General features: G+C 42.5%; 1 long non-coding RNA gene across 1 annotated transcript in view; it reads left to right on the top strand.

Moving 5' to 3' along the window:
* LOC121595470 overlaps nt 1-3,174 on the top strand; it is a 49,252-nt gene extending 46,078 nt beyond the window's left edge. The window contains exons 4-5 of the long non-coding RNA XR_006005171.1: nt 2,463-2,565; nt 2,674-3,174. This is a non-coding gene — a long non-coding RNA (uncharacterized LOC121595470). The remainder of the gene's footprint in view (nt 1-2,462; nt 2,566-2,673) is intronic.
* The last annotated feature ends 18,366 nt before the right edge of the window (nt 3,175-21,540 follow it).

The raw sequence follows: 21,540 nt of genomic DNA, 5'->3' as shown, positions 1-21,540 counted from the left end.
TCCGCGCAGGGAAGGAAGTCTACGCTGTTGCTGTTCTGGCATCGTAGTCTTGCCCCCCGGTACAGAGTGTAGAAGAAATGGCGTAAACTTCATCGTAATGCCATCATTTCCCCATTTACCAATGGCCGGGTCAATGTTGGTCTCGTACCTACCAAGGGTACCCTGTGAACTTTTTCTACTCGTGCATCTTGCGACAGCGACGTCGAAGTGTGTCAAGGTGAACATTTCATACAGTGTATAAAGAGACACGATTCCCGTCTTGTTGCAGCGGCACAATGCACCATAGCTGGCGGCACGACACAAACATGCATGGCTTAGTTTTGCATCCATTTTTACTGGCGTTCGCATGAATGTTAATTCAGTCATTAGTAAATTATATTTATTATACAAGAATGTCCACAGACGCCTCCAGCCTGCAACAATACAGCAAACTTGCAAATTCATAAAAATATTGGTAATAAAAAACCTTAAAACATGTTGTTTTATCAATTAAACTGCTGCAAAACCGTAGCATGCACCTTCACTTTTACAATAATATTTATGTAAAATAAAACAATTAATTTATGAGTTGCAGTTGAAACAAGTTGACGCTGCTTTTAGTATCTGAGTGGGTATTACTGATAGCAAAATGATTAGTCTTAAAGGTAATTCACTTATTGCTTGTCTATTAAAATTACAATCTGGTCCAAAATAACATTTGACGGAGCAGAACGTCTTTTTGGCGTAAAAAAACTTAATTATTAGCACGCAATCGGACGCTGCTGCAAGAATCGAACCAATCCGGCCTTGTTGAAACCAATTTTTCTATCTAAGCCGAAGATCACCGGGACGCAGGGCATGTATATTATATGAAATCGATTAATCAACAAGCAAATTCCTATAAAATGTCAGTAATTTGAATAGTGTTTAATGAATTGTGTCATTGGTAGGATGGAATAAAACGCAACGTTGGTAGAGAAACCATTTAGATATAAGCCTTTTGCTCAGAACTTGCTGTACAATTTAATAACCAGCTTGTAGGACAAATGTCGTTTCACAACAGTGGTGATGTGTGTGCGTGCAAGAATGATGCGGGTGTCATGGCGAAAACGCGTCAAACAATATGAGCACTGCTCGTTTTTCAGCTGATTATTATTATTTTTTGTTTGTCTGTTTCTGTTGTTGTTTGGCTGCACTACTATCAGGGGAAGTACGATATTTTGTAGTACTAAATAACTATTCTAACCCCAGCAAGCATGATTGTGCGAGGGGCCGAGCAGAGTACCGCACACGGAAACGATAATATTGCCTAACCGTGGAGCAGGATAATAGTGCGCTGGACTGGAAAGCTATACTTTCTCCATAATTTTGGTTACCATGTGGGACGAATGCGTGGCAGTCCGGAAGGGCGTGAGGAAGGGATGCAGGACGTCGACGGTGAACGGTATTTTGGACCCCCGCAAGGACAACGAATTCACGAGTGCGTGGAAATCAGTGGATTGTAACGATGGCATTATTTCATTTTATGCAACATTGATTAGCAGTGAAAAGGACACTGCGGACGGGTTTGAGAGCCTTTTCGGCAACACAAAACCAAAGATCGGTCTGTGGACTGTGGAAAGTAAAGGCATGAGGTCCTGTGCTAAACGCTGCCGATAGTGAGAGACCATCCAGGATCGGGAATCGGACGAGGTATAGTGTTGAGAAAGTAGAAAAACACATCCTGTCTGTAGTATGACCATTTTGCAATGCACCATTTATAATTGTTTTATGCTGATACGTTAATGCATTTTGCATTTTGTTTGAAGCGTTAGCTACTGATGTTATTATTGTCGCTACGTTTATGGCGGATGATTTGAGTAGCAGGGTTGTTTTTGTGTGTAGGACATACAGGAAATTGCCACGACTGAATGCGTTCGATTGTGTTTATTTGCTAAAATGAAACGAAAACACCTGCAATCCAGGTTACCATGTTGCTGTGTGGGGTTAGTACTATTATTTTCGAAAACATTTAACAAGTTTCTTCTGATTTGTTTCTATGTTGATGCAGGTGAACCGTTTTGCTTGGTTACTTGCGATAAATAAATAAGAACTGGTTACATTCCATTCCTAGTTCCTAGTAGTGCCTAGGGAAAAAGACTGCTTTTTGTAAGTTATGTACATTTGGTGTGGAGACTATATGTTGATGAAAGCTTCTATACATTAAAAAGAACTTGTACAATTATGTAAATAAAAGTGTTTGATACTGGCGATATTTCTTTATCATGATTATCCTTCATATTCCGTTAATCAGTAATAAGATATTCAAGATATTGTATGATACAATATTCTTCCCATCTCTACATGATAATAAAAGAAGCAAAATGATAAATAAAGACAACAAGTTTCTAGTAAAAGTAATGAAACTAGTAATGTATTACCGCATAAAACGTTGATTATTTTACTAACGTATTAAATTTACTCCTGCTTTATTTGTATTCCAGATAATATTTTATGAGTGTCATACGAGGGATGATAGCTATCAACTTAACGTTCCGTCTTTCAACAAAACAGTTTATGTCTGAAGGAAGAAAACAAATTTAAAAGGTAAGTTAGTTGAATTTATATTCCAGCAAAGCAAAACATTATTGATTACAATTATGAAGATCTACGCTACTTGTGATTAACATCTGTGCTTTGTTGTCTGTTGGAAAGTGCAAGACTGTCTAGTAAGCTGTCTGAAAGTTTTATCAAATATATGAAAAAAAGGATCGAAAACCAAACCATGCTAGACATGTACCCTGAACTGACATGAACATCGATCGATTCTCCGAAACGGCAACTATTTTGTACCGAGACTCGATTCAACGACCTTCAGCATTGCAAGCGGGAAGAAACAATTTTGCCTGAAGATGCAAAGAAGACAATAGACATAGCGTATCATACATAAGCTAAAGTATCTGGTATGTTTGGTGTCTGGCTTAGGTGTCGAGAAACTCAAGAAAATGGCACCATCACAAGCGAGTTGAAAATCTTCCCCCAGATAAACAGAGAACCCGTCGTACATGGGCCAAAAGAAAGGAGATGAACCGTTTCCGTGGTTTTGAATTGTTCGCTTCGTATGTCCTTTGGTGATAAAACTTTTGCCAGTCACATCTAACGTTTTCTTCACACTGCGGTACTGCCGCCGTGGTAGGAGATGGTTAATCAACCATGTCCGTGTTATATCTCTCTCTCTCTCTCTCTCTCTCTCTCTCTCTCTCTCTCTCTCTCTCTCTCTCTCTCTCTCTCTCTCTCTGTCTGTCTGTCTGAGAGTCTGTCTGACTCTCTAGTTTTCGTATTCTCTTCGTTTCTCACTTTCTGTAGAAACGTTCGTTTTTGTGTAATTCTCTAGGTGTGTTCTATTGGTTAAATAAATATTACTTATTATTTCTCGGGATTCACTAATGAATGGATCTGGTGCCTAAAAAAATCTCTGGAGATGTAAATACTGAGAAAATATTTTCTTAAATAGAGTGAACCGTAAGGGAAACGTTTACTTTTGTAATGACTGGCATTATAATAAAATGTTTTTTACGATAAATTTTCAATGCAATGCTCATGATATTTGCATGATTACGGAAATGTTATTTGATGTCTGAAGCTGCATTGCATTCTTTTTTTGTTGTTGCACGTGTAGTGTACTGTATCTGATAGAAAAAAGGAGATGAATGCTCCTTATTCTCTTCTCCCGGTACTAAGAGCAACCAAAGAAATGTACTCTCACTGTTCGGCACGACACCGACTAGCGGTAAAAACACCATCGATCCTGTGAGTATTTCAGCTGTGCAAGTTTCGCCTTAGCAGCCAGGACACGCGCTGCATGCAATATGAAAAATGAACAAAACGTTGGGAACAGAGGAGCAACGTCCATTTGGTACGGTGGCAATGACGTCGTCTGGGTCTGGAGAAGCTCTTCCGTTATTATTGTTATTAGTATTTTTTCCGTGTACGAACAGATCGCATGCACACCAAAAAACGACCGACAACGATGACGGCGGTGAACGAAGTGGATGATACTGATGGCAATGTTGACGTTGGCCAGCACGCCAGGGATGGGTTTGGTGAAACTTAGAGAAGAACACATGGCTGGGCGGTTTGGGTAGGAATGCTACGATGCCACTTGGTGGGTACCGGCAGCAACACAGACGACAGTATCCTTGAATCCAACACGAACCGTGTTCGCGAAAGCAGTGTTTTGCATCGCTTTTGGTAGTGGAGAGTAAAAGACTGAATCGGTCATTTTTTGTTGAGAATCATTTAGGGTACTTTGGTACAAGTATAGTATCGACGCGCGTCCTTTCCGTCTGGTGTGTTGTGTTTTGCAGTTAAATATATCTTGCCAATTGTCGCCAACCGAAACAATGGCTAATTTCACGGCAAAAACAACCGGGATGGTTAAAAACATTAACGAATCAACACAACCTCGCGTCAGGCACGTGTGCGATAAGCGTTCCTTGCTTCAAGCCTCCTTGCATGGATATCCAGCGACGAGCACGTTTTACACGAGACAGCAACGCTTTTATCAGCCCAACAGTTTTATCAGCGATGCTTCGTTGCTGTACAATGAAATAACGCGTGTAGAGCAGCTGCAAACTTTGCTGCTGTACTTGCAGCGGGAGCATCAGCACCAACAGCAAGTACGGCCGCCTGCATTAATGTCGCGCTCTTCGCGGTCAGTGCCGCACTTAACGAACCGAAACGGAACCGGTGTGATAACATGGCAGCACTACCCGGCTGATTCAGTGACTGCTGTTAGGAATAGTGCTAAAGAGCGATCGATCAACCATCGGAATCCGAAATATCAGTGGTTAAGTGGGAACAACCAACTGCCCAACTATGACGGACACAGGATCAGTAACACGCAACGTATGCATCTCGAAGAGCAGCAATGCTTGATTGATACCATCCAGGCTCAGATTTTGTATAATTGGTATCGAATGTGGGAAGCAAGTGATCGCCACGGTGATCGCTGGTGGCAGAATTGCACTGATACGCGTACCACTGGACGAGCTTCGACTTCCAGTGCCCTCCAGAATGCTCTTTTCCATGCATTCTATCAATTGCTTTGTAATGTCGGCGATGGGCGATATTTTCATCCCTTCATCCATTTCGATCTGGCAAATCGAAATAAACGGCCCTTACATACAGCGCAGTCCACCTCGCGTCATAGTCAATATCGCGCAGACCAATTATCGCCCGCATCAGCGGTATCACACACTTTACCGAATGGGGGGACTGCGCTGCCAGAATCGATCAACAAGACAAAATGTATGAGGTCGTCGAATGGCAACAACAATCCTTTAACACCGTTCCTGTTTGTCTACGTGCCGTTGCTAATGCCGTTGTCTGCCCCTCAGCAGCTACCTTGTGCTGCAAACCGCACCGCGTGCTCAGGACCATCAGTACGGTCGCGGTTTGCATCACCGTTCCCACCAAGGCTGACACCGTCAACGAGATCCGTGGATGTTATCAATAATGACAGGTTAGTGTAGCGATTCGTTTATTCACCAATGTTCAAACGGCAATTAAAACTCGTTTGAGATTTGCGGTTACATAGGTTGGAACAATTTTAAACCGAGCGATTTCCAGCGCCTCGCGGATTGAACGTATGCCGTACGAGTCGATGTTGGCAGATCATGTTTTGTAACATCTATAAAATGTTTGTTTGTTTGCGGTCGTTTGGTCGCAGTTGTTTTGATCAATACACATTTTCATTGAATCTATGCGTAGTCGAGGAACATAAAAAATGATATACTTCGTAGTTCTTTAGAGTCGCGCGATAACATGGTTTGGTGCAAGAAAAACATCCGCCAACATCGTACACTTTTAACGCTGCGTTCTATGTGCTTCTTCTTTGTGGATCATCTTTGTTTAGCAACACCTAGAGTCACCTGGTGCAATACCGAAGTTTTCCCTTTGTTGTCTGCGATACGATCCGGAACAAAAAGGCAAGGAAACCGCGGATATGTTCGCACATTCGCCGTTGAGAACTAGAAGCAGACTCGTTTGTGGCATAGGGGTTGATGAGCGATAGCATATAGCTCTACTTGCATACGTGAGACGGAACATAAGCAAAGGGCGCTTCATGCCACAAAAGAGCAAGAGAGCGCGAGCGCTATTTGGAGTTGATGAGAGCTGCGTCTGTGCAAAAATAGAAACCACGTGTTTCATTCGCTATGTATTCACTCCATCGATTTTCCACGACGCCTTTGACTGCTGACTGCAGTGCGAAGCGATGTGCGTAAGATATGAGCTAGAAGGAACGATACACGTTGCTGGAAGCGAAACGAGAGAGAATGAGGAAATCATGATTTATTTGAATATTTTGGTCAAAAAATGGTAAAATGTTTTTGGTATTTTGTCTTCATTGCATTGTTTTAAAGAAGTTTGTTTACTAAAAACATCGATGTAATTGTAAAATGTTAAATAAATTTAGAAAATTTTGGAAGTATATCTTTAGATAGGGTTCCAGCGTAAGTTCATCTAAGTTCAATCAAAACAGGCTTGTTGCGCAAGCGCTACTTTCGCAACGATGTTGTTCGTGTTTCACGATGCGAGAGAATATTTGGGATGTTATCTCATGGAAGTGTGAGCATTAGGAAGAGTTTACCGGGAGATTATTGTTTTGATTGCAGTTTTCATGTATAAATTTCTTCTTCAATTTGTTGAAATATGCTCACAATCACACTAGCCAACCATGTAATATTGTTATTATTTTTGTGAACTATTAAAATGTTATTAGAATAACGCAATATTAAAAAAAATCTAACAGCGTTTAAACAAATCATAATCAAACGAATGTAAAAGGCATTTTAATATAGCTCGAGAGTCGTTACGTGTGCTTTGCTATTAACCGCCGTTAACATCAATAGCTGAATATGGTACCTTCGCTTCTTAATTAACGATTTCAGCCGTAGGAAACATCGAATGTTATGGCGTGGTGTGGCATCTATATATTTACTCAATCCATACCTCGTCGCTGTCATTGCACATGGTACAAAAATGCAAGGAATAAGGAGTGTGCTGTTCCTAAAAATCGATGATCTGCATCAGCGCATTTCAACAGTTCATTTGATATCTCCGGTTCGTTGAATACGAGATGAGAGTTGATTTTGGATAGTAAGAGTACTTCAATAGCTCAATGCCTAAATTATTCACCAAACTGCATCGGAATGATTTGAGGGTATGTTGAATGGGTCATAGATTAAAAATATGCATCATAAACTCACCTTAAACACAATATTAATTCAAACATTATCCCGATTTGAGCATCATGGCCGCTCTGAGTGTCATCCTGAAGAATGTGATCTACATCTGTAATCATTTCTTTGAAAGTAACTGACCTATCTTACGATCCATGATCTTGTCAGAGTCAGTGCGAAGGCATGTGAAGGAAGTGAGCAAGGTGCTTGAAATAATAATGTTGTCACGTGAGCACTCTACGCATTATGCGTATTACTATCAGGTAATACTCTCATTACCAACCAGATAAGCCACATTAACCAGCTCGTACTGCCGTATAATACCATTGCTACAATATGACCAGTACTGAAATATGACCATGAATTCGGCGGATGACTGATCTTCTCTCAGCATGCTCGAGAGAGAAGTATGCCAGATGGTGGTAGATAGCAGATACATTTTTGCATGGTCACCGCGTGCCGCACCACCGGCTAGCGGACGTCGCTTAAAACGTACATGTGCGTGTGTGCATAGTTTGAACGGCCATGTGGTCAGTAAATTGTTATGCAACTGAACGTAGATGACGATGCGTTTATGCACCCTGAGCAGCTGAGCGGGATCGAACTGTGAATGCTGGTTGGTAGAGGAAGCTACAGCAGGTGATGCGATGTGAAAAATGTGAACGGTAGTCATGTGCGAAATTACCTCCAAACACAACGAGCGGAAATACAGACGTAATATGATCACATTGCCAAGGTTGATCGTCAGGAGAATTCTATGGGTGCAAGATCCGTATGACGGACGGAGTATGCCCAGTTTAAAGGAATGAAATGTTACATCGTGGGGAGATTCCCACGCATGAAATCATTGATATAACTTTATTCAAACAGTACATTTTAATCAGAGAAACTATTTTCTTCTACAAGCGGTTAAAATGGCAATTATAATGATTATTCAATATAAACGATACATATATTTAAGACATTAAAACATACATACATACAGACATATATTTAAGGGTTAAAATTTTACTTCTTATCGCGTTGACATATTGTTCATGTGTTTGAATCATCTTTACATTGAGCAAGCCTTTTTTAACACAAGCTTTAACACCATCATTCTATCCATTGGTTGCAGTTAATCCAACGTTATGTCGTGTTTGGTTTGGTTTGGAACCCGTGCGTACTTCATAGATTTGCAACTCGTAATGATAATGATAATGACCGGGTTTGCCTATCCCCAGCCATCTCGTACCCTTCCCAGTTTCACCATCATCGGGCAAAGAAATCTCACGAAGCGCCATCCGTGACCGTAACTTCCGCGAGAATCTCAACAATAAGTGGCTCACGCGCCACCGATGCTCATTTCCCATGGCGAACGGTCGCAGGGTTGCCTGTAGATATGAGGCTGATAGTGGAGCAGCAATAGAAGCTTCTACTACTCTGCAACAGCACCGCCGACAGCGGGTGATGGCGTGGGTCCTGAAAGCGGTACTAGCACCAAATGCCCACCAGCAACGGTGGAAAACGAACGGTTTTTCGTCTATTGAAATGAAAATTGTGTGAGTTTTCCAGCCCATGTGCCCTTTCAATGCCAGCCAATTGAGATGAGATCGTCTGCAGTGCCCAAGAAAATAAGCCCCTTCTGCCAGACCAGGAGAGGCGAGTCAGTGGATGGGTTGTACATTCGGTCAGAAGAAAAGAATTTTCTTCTCGCTCCGGTGACTTTCTCTCAAGGGTCGTTCGCGCGAGGGTGGTTAGCCTCAGCGTTCAGTCATGGGATGAATATTGCGCTACAAACGTGTTCACGGATTGATCTAGCTTTTTTTTCTTACCTCGCTGTCATCATTTCTTAACTGACCCAACCACCCACTCCATCCGGGAGATGCCGGTTGAGTAAGTGTCTGAAAATCGTTCTACGCCGGTAGTTTAATGGTTGATTGTCAAATCGAAATTAAACGCACCAAAAGACCCGTTGTTCGTTCTGGGCAGTTACAAGTGAGTTGATATTAAAAATGTAAAATATTGCCATTCAGGATATAAAAGAGTTTCCCTCGGCTTAGTTGCATGGAATGATACCTAAATCTTGAGGGATCGGCTTCGTGTCTGTACCAAAATAGCTATACTAGAAGGTGACATTTTTTGTTTTGTTTTCAATGATACCCTTCCTTTTTCCGATTTAGAAACATTCTATGCGCCATCCGGTTAGCTTTAAATTGATATCAGCATGGCGAATGGAGATTGTTGTCTGTCGAGCGTTGATAATGTCACCTCCAATGTAGTGAATGGATTTATTTGGACTCCGATTTTTTTTTGCTCTGAAGGTAATTCCGGTCTAACTGGTTAGTCTACGTTGTGATCGCATTGAACCTTTCCGTTTATCGATTGGTCGATACCCAGCCAATTGCTTAACCATTCACTAATGTCGTTTTGTAGTGGCGAGAAATCGCACATAACCGTGACTATTTCTACTAGTCACTGGACTATACCAGACTGTACCTATATCTGCAGATATTTCATATTCCTGCTTTAGAAGTAATTTGTTGTAGTGAGGTGAGTAAAGCCATGAAAAAGAGCTAAAAATAGCTAGACGGAATGAAAACTCTAATAGTTAGTAAGGTAATTTACGATTAATCTAAGAATGTTATAATACATGTATGAATAATACTCTGCGTGTCATATTCATATTGTACACTTCACCTACAGTAGGGTAACATTTAAAATCCGTTGAAAATATCTATCTACCAGCTAAGGAGTAAAACGGCTGTACAAACATACGCAAGGGAGTGTCAAAGCAAAAGTAGAAACAATTTAAATAGGCCTAGAAATAGGCCTGGTTAGTCCATCACATCTCAATTAAGTGTGGCTGTCTTAGTTTGTTTATCAAGCCCGTTTAAGAGTTTTCTCAGTGATTGAGAGGATCACACCATGCAAACAAGAAGGAGTGAATTCCGGCAGTCAATTACAAAGCATTATGCCTCCACCATTTTTGTGATAATATTGTAGAGGACAGAATACGAATGTTGTTCGTTTATGCAGTAACGGTGATGATTTGATATATCATCTATCGTGGTTTCAATACCACAATAGATGAGTATAGCATGACATACCAATCTAATACAAATTACAAACCCCTAAATCATGCTACTTGCTTTATAATACTCTCTTAAAATACGCTTATTACGCTGAAGAAGCGCTAAGTATCGCCTAGAAATACTAGAGCAACTATCTTCAGTGGACTGGTTGTGCTGATGGGTGGAAGAAATGAGCAAGCGCGTTTGTAACTGCACTGGACGTGGGTTAAAAGAGAGACGAAATGAGGTTGAGCTGAAAATTCCCACAGTTTGATATTTACTCCCACAATTCAGCTCCCAATCAACCTCGCTGCAGGTTAGCCACGCGCAACGCTTTCGGAGCGATCATATTTTGTGATCCTCGCTCGGGAGGTCCGCAAACGCTCGTAAGATTTGTGTTGTTGTATTATTTGCACAAGAAACAGTTAGAATTCCACGATTTCCATCAAGTGGGGAGCATTGTATGAGGGGAGCATTTACGCTTTGCGTAGCATGCATGAGGAAAGCGTAGGGTGACGCATTCTGATTTGCCATGTGACCCGTTGATCTTCCGGTTAAGGTCGATGGCACCCTTTAGGATTACAACATCAAGGGTGTGTGCCTCAGTGAATGGCTGTCGTTGTGGAATGTTCTTCACTTTTGCTACAATAGTGTTCGTTTTTTTTATGTTACTGATGTACTTAATAGCATGTTCGATTAGAAAGTGATACGGAATATTTTTTAAATGTTTTTATTGCGATCGTATTTCTTTTCAAACTGCACTAAACCATTGTATCATTCTGCTTCTTTTTCTCATTTGGTGCACAATCTTGATAAGCAGGTCTAGCTTTGCTGACCTGTAGCTTGGTATATTCGAGATTTAAACTCTTGGCTAGCATTGGCGACTATACCACGGAACCGGTTCATCTTTTCATTCTGGATAAAAGAATAAGCGTTTCGGAAGTGGATATTTATTTCTCATGGCAATCGCTTTAAGAGGCCAATGCAGCTGAAAAGCTCTATAAAAAATAAAAACATATATAATATGACAACCGCAGCAGACGAATAGCAAAGGTACACATGTTATGTTAGTGAACAAAGCTGTGCATAGAAAAATAGTGTAATATTTTTATTTTGAGTTGTTGCATATAGTAAATCAAACACTCTATTATGGTGAAGCGTAACAGAAGTGGCATAATTAAATTTTTTACATAAACTGAGGTAACACAATATAGGAATCGCAAGCTTTGGCAAGAATGGAAATTCATGATGTCGTTCTTAGGTTTTGGTCCACACTATCACGCTACGAGCATAATCCTTTATGTGTTTTTTGCGCCTGTTGGTGCTGCTCGTGCTTAAAATAAGGTACGCAACACAGTCCCCAATACGGTGTACCACCGCATTGATTGAAGGTCAATGTTATGAAAACATGCGCTCATATAAAAAATGTCATTAAACTAAAGTAACCTTCAACGGCTGTCGACAGAAGCAAGAGCTTCATCGTAAGCACTCGCCTCGAAGTTGCGATCAAAATCGACGATTGGCCAACATAAGGAAGAAGAAACGGAAGGCTCTTCCACTTCTAGCAAAACGATTGAAGCATAGCTTCGCGGAGTCCGCTTTGTTACGCTCTATGCCTCTATGCGCAGCACCGTCTGAGTCGTGCGTTCATTTACTCAGCGAAATATAATCACGCATAGAATGGGATTGGCCGGCAGGAAGGCATCCAAATTTAAGAGCAGACTTTGAGGTCTAAAGGCACAGTGAGGCATAGAATTCGATCTTGTGGTTGGAGATGCCACACCATCAAGCTCAGAAAGCGATGATCGTCACGATGCTGTATACCAAAATTAGACCCAATGATCTATCGATCCCTCGCGGCGGTTACGACTTGCTGTAGCTGATTGCCCGTCTCTGTCGAAGCATGGGGCCAAAGGGTACACCACCCCACTCGATGTGTACCACTTAATGAAGCCTCCACTCGAAGGTCATTGCCTTTCTCCAGCGTGTTGAACTTCGCCGTGGCTTGGCTGTTGGTGCTCCGTGCGTCGTAAAGCCACACGTAGGAAGTCTTTAAACCGTTACACATCCGTTCACCAGCTCGCAGTAGTCACACTGTGAGTGTATTTAAAAGCGTGGAAATTTTCGTGTCACCGATAGGTTTGAGTTGCTCCTACTCTCATGCTGCATTAATGACATAATGCCGCAACTGCTATACCTTCACCAGCCGCTAGTTCACGAGGGCTGACGTCACGGAAACTAAATAGACCCCCGGACCGTCCTCTAAGAAGGCGGCTAACACTAGATGTATTTCAAGGTTACAAGGTTGCCAGTGAACCGATCGGCATCCCTTCCACTTCACCGCAACTGGACGCCAGTTTGTAAACCGTTGTGGAAAGGCACAAAGGAAGCTGCATGTGGCTGGTGGTGTGTTCGAGTTAAGGTAGACCCCGCAGCTGCTGGTGCCCCAAGAGGCGTCCAAGACGCACGAAGCAGTACAGCAGACATGACACAAAGGAAACCAGTTCTAGTGTGCGATCCCATAGCTGCTTCTTGGTAGTAACAAGCACACACGGCTATTATCAATAGCAACGCATGCCGCGCATACTCGTGCGAAATTATGACCGGTCGCAGTACGATCGCACTCAGATAGCGATACCGCAGTACATTAACCGGCAACGGCTACGGGCGAGCGACTTGTGAACGTGACGTGACTCGGTGGTTTGATCGGTCTGGTCTGCATGAGCCTATCGACGACCATGACGGCATCTAGATGTGTTCGGTATTCCATTTTATTTCCCTAGTCCTTCCGAATGGCTGTGTTTAGATTTGATAAATAGAACCTCTAATGGCTTAGGAGCACACACCACTGACGTGTGAGTGTGGCAAACAGTAGTGCGCCATAATATTGGTTTTTGTTGCTTTCTACCGTCGTCAGCTCCACCACACATATGGTTCGTCAGATTGGTGGGCGCGGCTCGACACGTGGTTACCAGTTGGCGTGGTGGCCTATGCACCGCAGCAACACAGTTGTGGTGGAGGTGTGGCGCATTAGTAACTTGACCGTCGCCATCCGCGCCACGGTTCTAATTAGAACGCACCCACCTTTTCTGCACAATCAATCACATAAAGTTTCCATGCCGCTAAAAGACAAGAAAAGGTTCTTTTATACTGTGCCTGTGCCGACACATGCGTATTGCGTTGGATATAAAGTTATGGAAAGGACAATTTGGGTTTGAAAAACAAACTGTATTCGCTTGTAACGAAGGGTCCAGGGACGTACACAAGGATACATTAACATTATGACTATCACACCCATTTTTACCGAGAAGCGAACATTACACAATGGTCAACAGAGTAGGCACTATGTGCACTTTAAGAGTATCATGTATTTTACACCAAATTTTCTATTGTTTTTCTACTTAAAACAACGTAACGAACAACCAGTGCAAATTTGGATGGAAAGGCATCGTGAACGAGAAAATTTATTAGCTTACCTCGTTTGAAAGCTTTGAAATAAATTTACAAAATTTTGTTCGTGCTGTACTTTTGCATTTATAATCCTTTTTCCACTTGGCCACTTTGCAGCCCTGAACCCAGATAACCCCGGCTTCCGTTCATTTCCACGGATAAAGAATCTTCTGCTCTCAAGGCAGCATTCAAGAGCAGTTCTATAGCCAAGGTTTGATCGCTATGGCGTAAAACCCCGTGAACGTGTCAGTTCCGACTGGCCACGTGGATTGAGCTTGCGTTCTTTTTTTCCAGGCCCAAGCATTTCCTGGCGACTTGCAAGGTGATGAAGTCAAAAGCCGAAACGAAATGGTTCTATGCTTCAACTCCCTCTGACGCTTTTCCGGGCTTGGCCGAGGGAGGAAGAGGTTTAATTAAGAAACCAACCGAAACCAAAAATGCGACAATCTCGCGAAAGCAAACGATAGGCGCACCAACAACGACAAAGGATCTGATGTGCAAGTTTGATTTCCCTTGATGAGTGTCTACGAGTGAAATGGATATCCTTTCTTCTGTATTAATTTGGATAACCTTAATTATTTAAGTTTCCTTAAATTTTTAGAAAAAAAGCTACTATTAGCGGCCTATTTAAACACTTGGAAAACGCCGAAATAGTACATTGACACCTAGCTAAACATTTGAGCATGAATTCAAACACGCGGTCATTGATTCAAACCCAAATGATGCAAGCGATTAGCGTGTTAGTGGGGGAATCTCTTAAAAAAGCTTCCGCTAACCGAACTTCCACAAATAGCGGCAGGACGGCTAGCAACAGCCGGTACTAGCCGACGCTAGAGGCTGCTGCTGTACCCTTCGACGAATCTCGATGATGAATAGAGATCGAGCCAACGGGAAGGATTTTATGCTGTTTTTTTCCAAAAGTTCAAGGTCTGCCGTTCATTCGCCGCCATCGTCGTAAACGTACGCCAGGTACACCGCTTCGAGCAAGCTACCGATCCGAGGTTGTTAATCGTAACGACGGAGACACGTCTGCGCGCGGTTTCCTACACGATCACGCAATTTCTGCTCATATGTGTGGGTCAGTCCAACGCTTTTGCACAGCGCGAATCGGTGCGTGCCATACGCACACATCACATTGAAACATCTTGTTCTCGTTTTGTTCTCCACTTCACGTTCATTGCCGCTGCTGCCGTAGTCGTTATTGCCGTCATCGTGGCTGCGTGGAGAGCTTCAACCTTCATTCACTTCTGCTACTTCTAAGAAGGTTTCGCCTATCACAGTCGTCGTCGTCGTCGTCGGCGGCGGCGGCGGCGTCATCGTCGCACTAGTCCACTTGTCCACTGAACTGTAGCGGCCGAAGGAATCAAATTTTCCCACGACTATCAACGTAAACGGTGCGTGCGATGAGTAACGCGTTCTGAAGCAACAGTTCCAAAACAAATGTTGGCTCTGGATGGAAAACGCAAGCAAGGCGGCAAAGAAGGAAACAACATTTACCCGTCCGGGATCGCTAGAGCCCAGCTGAAGGAGGTAGCTGCGGCCACGTGTGACGGGTGGTACAGACGCGCTTCTGCAACAATGACGGAACGCTACCACACCGTTTAATTGTCCGTGACTGACATCGAAGGACCGAGGCAGAACTGAGCTTACGCTAGTGCAGTGCCCCTCCGGCACTAGTTACTGGGCCCATGGAACCGAGAGTCAATATTTGTTCAAACCCAATGTCTCTCTTGGATATGTAACAGCATTAGTGAAACGCACAATGTATCCAATCAGTGAAATGTGCATGGCTTGTCCGATTGACTTCCGTCAAATTTATTGATAAAACAAAAATATTTTTTAGGCATAAAGAGTGACTTATTGAGTCGTTATCGAGCTGACCGACTTCTTCTATTGAACACATTTACAATGAAATGTTGTGCATCTGTATGCCTAATGACATAGTTCCTGTTGATGCACGTTATGAAGGTTTGTTTGAGCAAAGCTTTGAATACAGAATAAACGCAAATACTCAGTCTGCTGTACGACCATACTCCAAACATATAAGCTAGCCAGTCACAATCGAGTACCTATTTTACCGGTGTGAAATTTATGTTTATTTTATAATTATCATTCATGGGAATCTGAAGTACCTTTCGGTGATGATAACACGTCCAAGGCGTCGCCGTATGAGTGTGGTTCCGCATGCACTACTAGCAAAGAGAAGACAAAAAGTGTCACTTCATTGGCCGGGGCTAATCGGTTGGTGTGCATGCAAACTGGTGGCGGCAAGCGTAAAATGCACTTCCATTCAATTATCCAATCAAATGGCTGGTACAAATGGTTGTGTTACGGTCCGCTGGAGTGCATGGAGGCTGTCCTAGAGCAGCAATAGCGGCAATGGCATAGCATAGGGTGGTCGTTGTTGTTGTTTTTTTTTTTAGGGGCGGAAATGGCAAGAATGGTATGAAACACTTCACCCGACGGCGGTAGCGACTGGTGTGACACTGCAAACTTACACACACCAAGTGCACTTCGCGCCGATACACGTTATGCAATCTTTTGTACATTGACCTCCTTAATTCTGTTACTCACAGACTCCCGCACCTCATCGCCCCCATGCACCCACTCCGGTTGTTTTGATGTGTCGATAGCTGCTCCCCCACCCACCTTCCCCCACCCCTTCTTATGTATTGAGTTTATGCACATCGTACCATTGCTGCACTTGCCTCGATCATCGCCGCTTTGCTCCACAAGCTGCGAACCAGTGGACATAACCTTTGCCGTTCAACCTCGGCAACAGCGTCCCCTCCGCACCATCCTCTCGCTTGCTTCTTGCGTTGTGCTACATAGTTTATCTGCATGTTTTATCTAATCAACGAATTGTACTAACGGCGACACGCTGTCCCTGAGCTGCGTTGCCTCGCATGTGAGCTTTTGGAAGTGGTTCCGCAAATCTATCTGCAGGGTTCTATCTCCGTCGCAGTGTTGAGTGTTTTTCATGGCAACGTATTTGTTGCGTTGTGAGTAGAGAAGGAATTTTCTCGTGCGCCTTGCATGGTGCCCCAAGAAAAACATATTGTTGCGTCTACATTTGAATAGCGCATATAAAACAAAATGCTGCAAATGGCACCGCGTGAAGTAGAGCTCACCTTGACAGTTTCGACAAAAGCCCCAGCTAGCCACTCTATTAGCCATGACGAATTGAATGTTGTTTTTTTCCTGTTAATAGTTCCAAGTTGCACAAAACAATCCACCCACTTGGGGATTTATGAACAAAATCGGAAACTACGCTTATTTCAGTGTCGTACAAACCAAAGAATATAAGAAGAAAAAAGATATAAAAAATAATCGATGTGAAACTTGCTAAGCAAAATGTGAAACACGGGCCGAAAAATATTCATGTTAACTTAGCATTGGGTTTACTAGAGAGGTTTGAAAAAAGTACACAATTTATCAAACGGAATCTCCGGTGTGTTACTACAATGGTCCATTTCTATAAGCCATCAACATGGCCAAGAGCATCGGCGGCATTTTTGTCTTAGACGACTGGCATTATTTCGACAGCTTAATGACGATAATTTACGCTCCCTTTAACCTACAAATATGTTCGCCAACACTGACCTTTGGATTTGTTTCGAAAAGAAGCTCACAAATGATTATTTAGAGAGTAATATTTTTGCAAATTAATACAGAATTTCAATATGAAAGTTTGAATAATGAAATTATTATATATTAAACCAGAGTCTTGTCAATATCGAAAAACACAGGAAAAGCCTTTAAAATTAGTGATTTGATGCTAGCAACAAATAAATGTCATTAAATAACTGCCATATCTGAGATCTCTTTACCATTTTTAAGATAGTTCTATTGAGTTTGATGTTGCAACATCGGATATCCTACTTCTACCTAGCTGCTTGCAACAGCCCATGATGAGGTGGTATTACCAGCTTGGAAAACAAAAACATCAAGCACACCAGCATTACCCTAGCATGAAGATTGCTGGTGGGCTGGCTGGCTGGCTTTGAGATGTTACAAAAGCGACAAGTTGATCGACAGGCAATAGAATGGAGCGGAATCAAAACGGTATAGAACGGATGTTTCGAGCGTCTTATGCAACTCTTGCTCGACCTTAAACTTTAATGAATTTATTAGAACTGGTAGAGGTGTAAATCGCTCCCACCACTCGATTGTCTAAAGAAGTCGGACCTAGCTAGGACTGAATAGGGCAGTTAAACTAGATTCTAGGTGTAGAGCAAACAGAATCAACCAAAAAGCCTAGAAGCGATGTTTTGTTTTACTGAATAAGGAAATAAGCCCAGCTGCCTTTTTGTGCCGTTTCCAAAACAAATCAAGCCAAACGTTCTATTGGTTTCGATTGTCTTAAGATTCCGTTTCTTACTCGTGGTGAACATAAAACAATGCCAGCTTAAAGCTAGCAAGCCTCCGGATACGTCCGGAGTTTGTTGAGTAATCATGAAATTATTGCTAATCAACCATCAGCCACAGCCACGTTCGTTCGAAGCATAGCTGCAAATGTAATGCTGAAGTGTCTTGAGCCTAGGTAAAGGTGGAAGATGCCCAATAGAGTTTAATGGCTGCTGGGCGCTTGGCGGCGAATCAATCATACACCCAAAACCGTCAACTGGCAGAAGATTACGATGCACCGATGACGGCGCCAACGAAATGATGCTGCTATTTACGGTTAGACTTGAGCAATTCTGCACAATTCATTATGAATCATATTGATGATGATTGTCTCGCTCTACCTTACACATCATGGGTTGGAAACAGTATACCTTGCCACCAAGCTGAGTCCGTAGCATGAGCATTGCGATTTACCAAAGTGCAGTTTCCGAAGGCCTTCCGATCAAAGCAACTGCTAAATAGTCACCGGGTATAAATGGCAAATCGATGTATCGTTGCAAGGTAGTGGAACCGTATGACCGGTCGACCTGTCACAGGAGTCCTAATGAAGGCGAAACATGCGCCAATGGTCTAGCAACTGTTCAATCTGAGTGTCGTGGCTATTTGTTAGTTAAGAGATTAATTTATGTATTAGATAGGCTACGACCGGTGCTTTAGTCAGCAAATTGATTAAATTGTTTATTTGAGAAGAGTCTGTTGCTGTTTAAGATACTCTTAAACAGGTTCTCCGTTTCGATGTAATGTTTGCGAGTAAATTAACCTATTACTCATTTTTTATTTGAACACACACTAGGATTTACCAATGCATTTTGAATTCTGCACTATTCACACATCTTTCATGTATGTATGTAGCCGTGAGAGGAAACTACTTATGAAAAAACACACAAATACCATTGCAATATTGATATATTGATTATGTTTTGACAAAAGAGATAATTACCTAATTTAGTTCGTGAAGCATTTCAAAACACGTATATGTGTATAGATAAATACTTGCGTCGAATTGTTGTATTATGTCGTTGGTTGCTGCATTTATCCACGGCTGCACTATTCAATAATTTAGCTGCTGCAGCTGCCAGTAAGCAAAACAAGACGCTGTCCACATACCGTGTGGAGCTGGACGCATTTTTCTTCACAGGAATTTTCATTGATCGCTCAACAATTTTCTGATCCCGTGAGTAAAAAGGTCAATCTTTCGTTTCACTTTAACTCTAGTGCGACGAGAAGCTGAGATTAAGAGCCGGTCAGTGAAAAAGGCAGCCCTTTGGCTTTGTTTCTGATTTGCGCGCGAATGACCACGCGCTCGCAATCTTGTATCGTGCAGTAGGGTAAAAAACATTCAAAGTAGAATGGTCCGTTTCGCTTCGAACCCAAAAACAAATCCCAAACAACAGTCCGCCGTTCCGGCCAACTCCTTCGGTGTTGCCCCCTTCTCCCCGCCCCGAGCGAGCTGCTCACAGGTGTGGCACGGAAAATCTTTCAGGGAAATGCGATCGACCTCGACACGCCTGTGCTCAAATCAACCTTTCCATGACCATTCTAGCGTGGTCAGTGTGGCGAAAATTGCGTTCCATTTGGATGCCGTTGCAAAAGGAGGCGCTCGAACAAGCGACAGGAAAACAATCTTCCAACCGCCTAGAAAGTCGTGTCATCTTCTCCGTCATCCTCGGACTGCTCCGTTTGCTTAAATGTGCACTTGTATAATTGTAGAATTGTGGAAGTGCGCCGGCAGGGAGTAAAATCAGTCTCGCGTCGAATAAGTAATAGGGGGAAGAGGTTAGGTTTGGGTTGGTGCACCGTTTTCCTTGGATCAGAGCCCTGACCGAGGTTCAGAATATGATTTGACGCAACACGAGGGAATTCGGTTACCGTGGCAAAGCGCCATCCAAGCATCTTCTTCGCCAGCCAGCACCTCCACCAAGTACCATTACTGCTGACAACGCATCGCCGATTCTCCCACGTTTCCACTCGGATACGCATCATTCACTCTTTTGTTGTTGTGCTCTCCCAAACGATCCATGGCCGTTCCGTTTGGTTCCGTTTCTTGATTCCTCGATCTCATGTTAGTTCCAGCATAGCGATGCAACCTGCCGCCTTCGCATCTCTGCTGTCGTGTTCAACGGAAAACGGCGACGGTCTCTGCCTTCTCTCTGATTCGATGTGTGACTTCCTGACTCCTGACGTCCTGATTATCAAGATTGCTCCCGTTTTGGATCGATAGAAGATGCAGCTGGATGCGCTGCATCCTTTTTTTTCTGTGAAATAAAAGTGCACGTACACATACTAACATAGTCCACCCGTTTCCTTTTTTTTTCTTTCTAGGTATGTCTGATTGAGCAGACTGCTTTAAAAAAGTTTCATTTTTTTCGGTATGTAATATGCGTATGTGTGAGTGTCAAAGATCGAACCATTTCAAACTAACGATGAATGTATAACGTACAAGAAAAAGGTTTCCAGCAGTTGTAAGTGTTGTCTTACGCTTATTTTTTCTGTGATGCATCTTGCTCTGGATGAGGATGCGCTTCGTGCAGGTGGTGCACACATAATCTTCCCACGGTTCATTGGGATGGCGAGATATAAAAAGTGGATATAGAGATGCAGCACTTCTTTTTAAATGCGTCATGATACTCCTCTACGTAATAATTGATATATTTTATCTACAGTCTTTCTACAGTCTACAGTCTAAAACGTGTGTAACGTAACAGCAACGAAAATGTTTGGAGCATTAGATATTTTATTATGGCTGTACAAAATGAGAGATTCTATTTATTTATTTTTTTATTGCCATAGAGACTTTGCGCCTACTTCATTAACCTCTAAAACGATAGCTTCTAAAAACGCGTTGTGTATCAAGAAACTAAAAATTCTAATGGTAATCAAACACTAAGTTGCGACAAGCTATGTCCTTGACCGTTTTCCTGCGTATCCTTGACAGTATTATTACCTTTCGACTGTATCACGCCAGAAGTTCAAAGGCTTCGGATTGGTAAACTTTTAGCACCCCAAACACGGTGTTCGGCTACACAATCGTCCTTGTGGACTATGGGTAGGTGTAATCAACATAACGGACCCTTTGCGTTGCCGTCTACTGTAATCAACTCTTCATAAGCATGTTCTAGCGTTATTCTGCGCCTGTCCTTGCTTTGTCAACAGAGGCTAAACGAACCTTGAACGAACTTTGCTGCAAGGATTTATCGGTTATATTTTGCGGTAGAAAACACTTACCTTATTCGTTATTTCGGGAAGGCATTTTATGCGTTGTGATAATTTCATTGTACTACTGTTGCGATTTCCAATTTGAAGTTTCCTAGAGTGATTTAATTTGAAAATCAAATTTCATTTACTTCATTACAGACTAAAATACAAGACAGAAAAATTTACTTAACTTAATATTAATCAAACATTAACATATAATGTAAGCCGGTCTC

The sequence above is a fragment of the Anopheles merus genome, chromosome 3R (genome assembly GCF_017562075.2).
Source record: "Anopheles merus strain MAF chromosome 3R, AmerM5.1, whole genome shotgun sequence".
Taxonomy (NCBI): Eukaryota; Metazoa; Arthropoda; class Insecta; order Diptera; family Culicidae; genus Anopheles; species Anopheles merus.
Note: the sequence above shows the minus strand (reverse complement) of the source record. Positions and strands in the feature narration are given on the sequence as shown.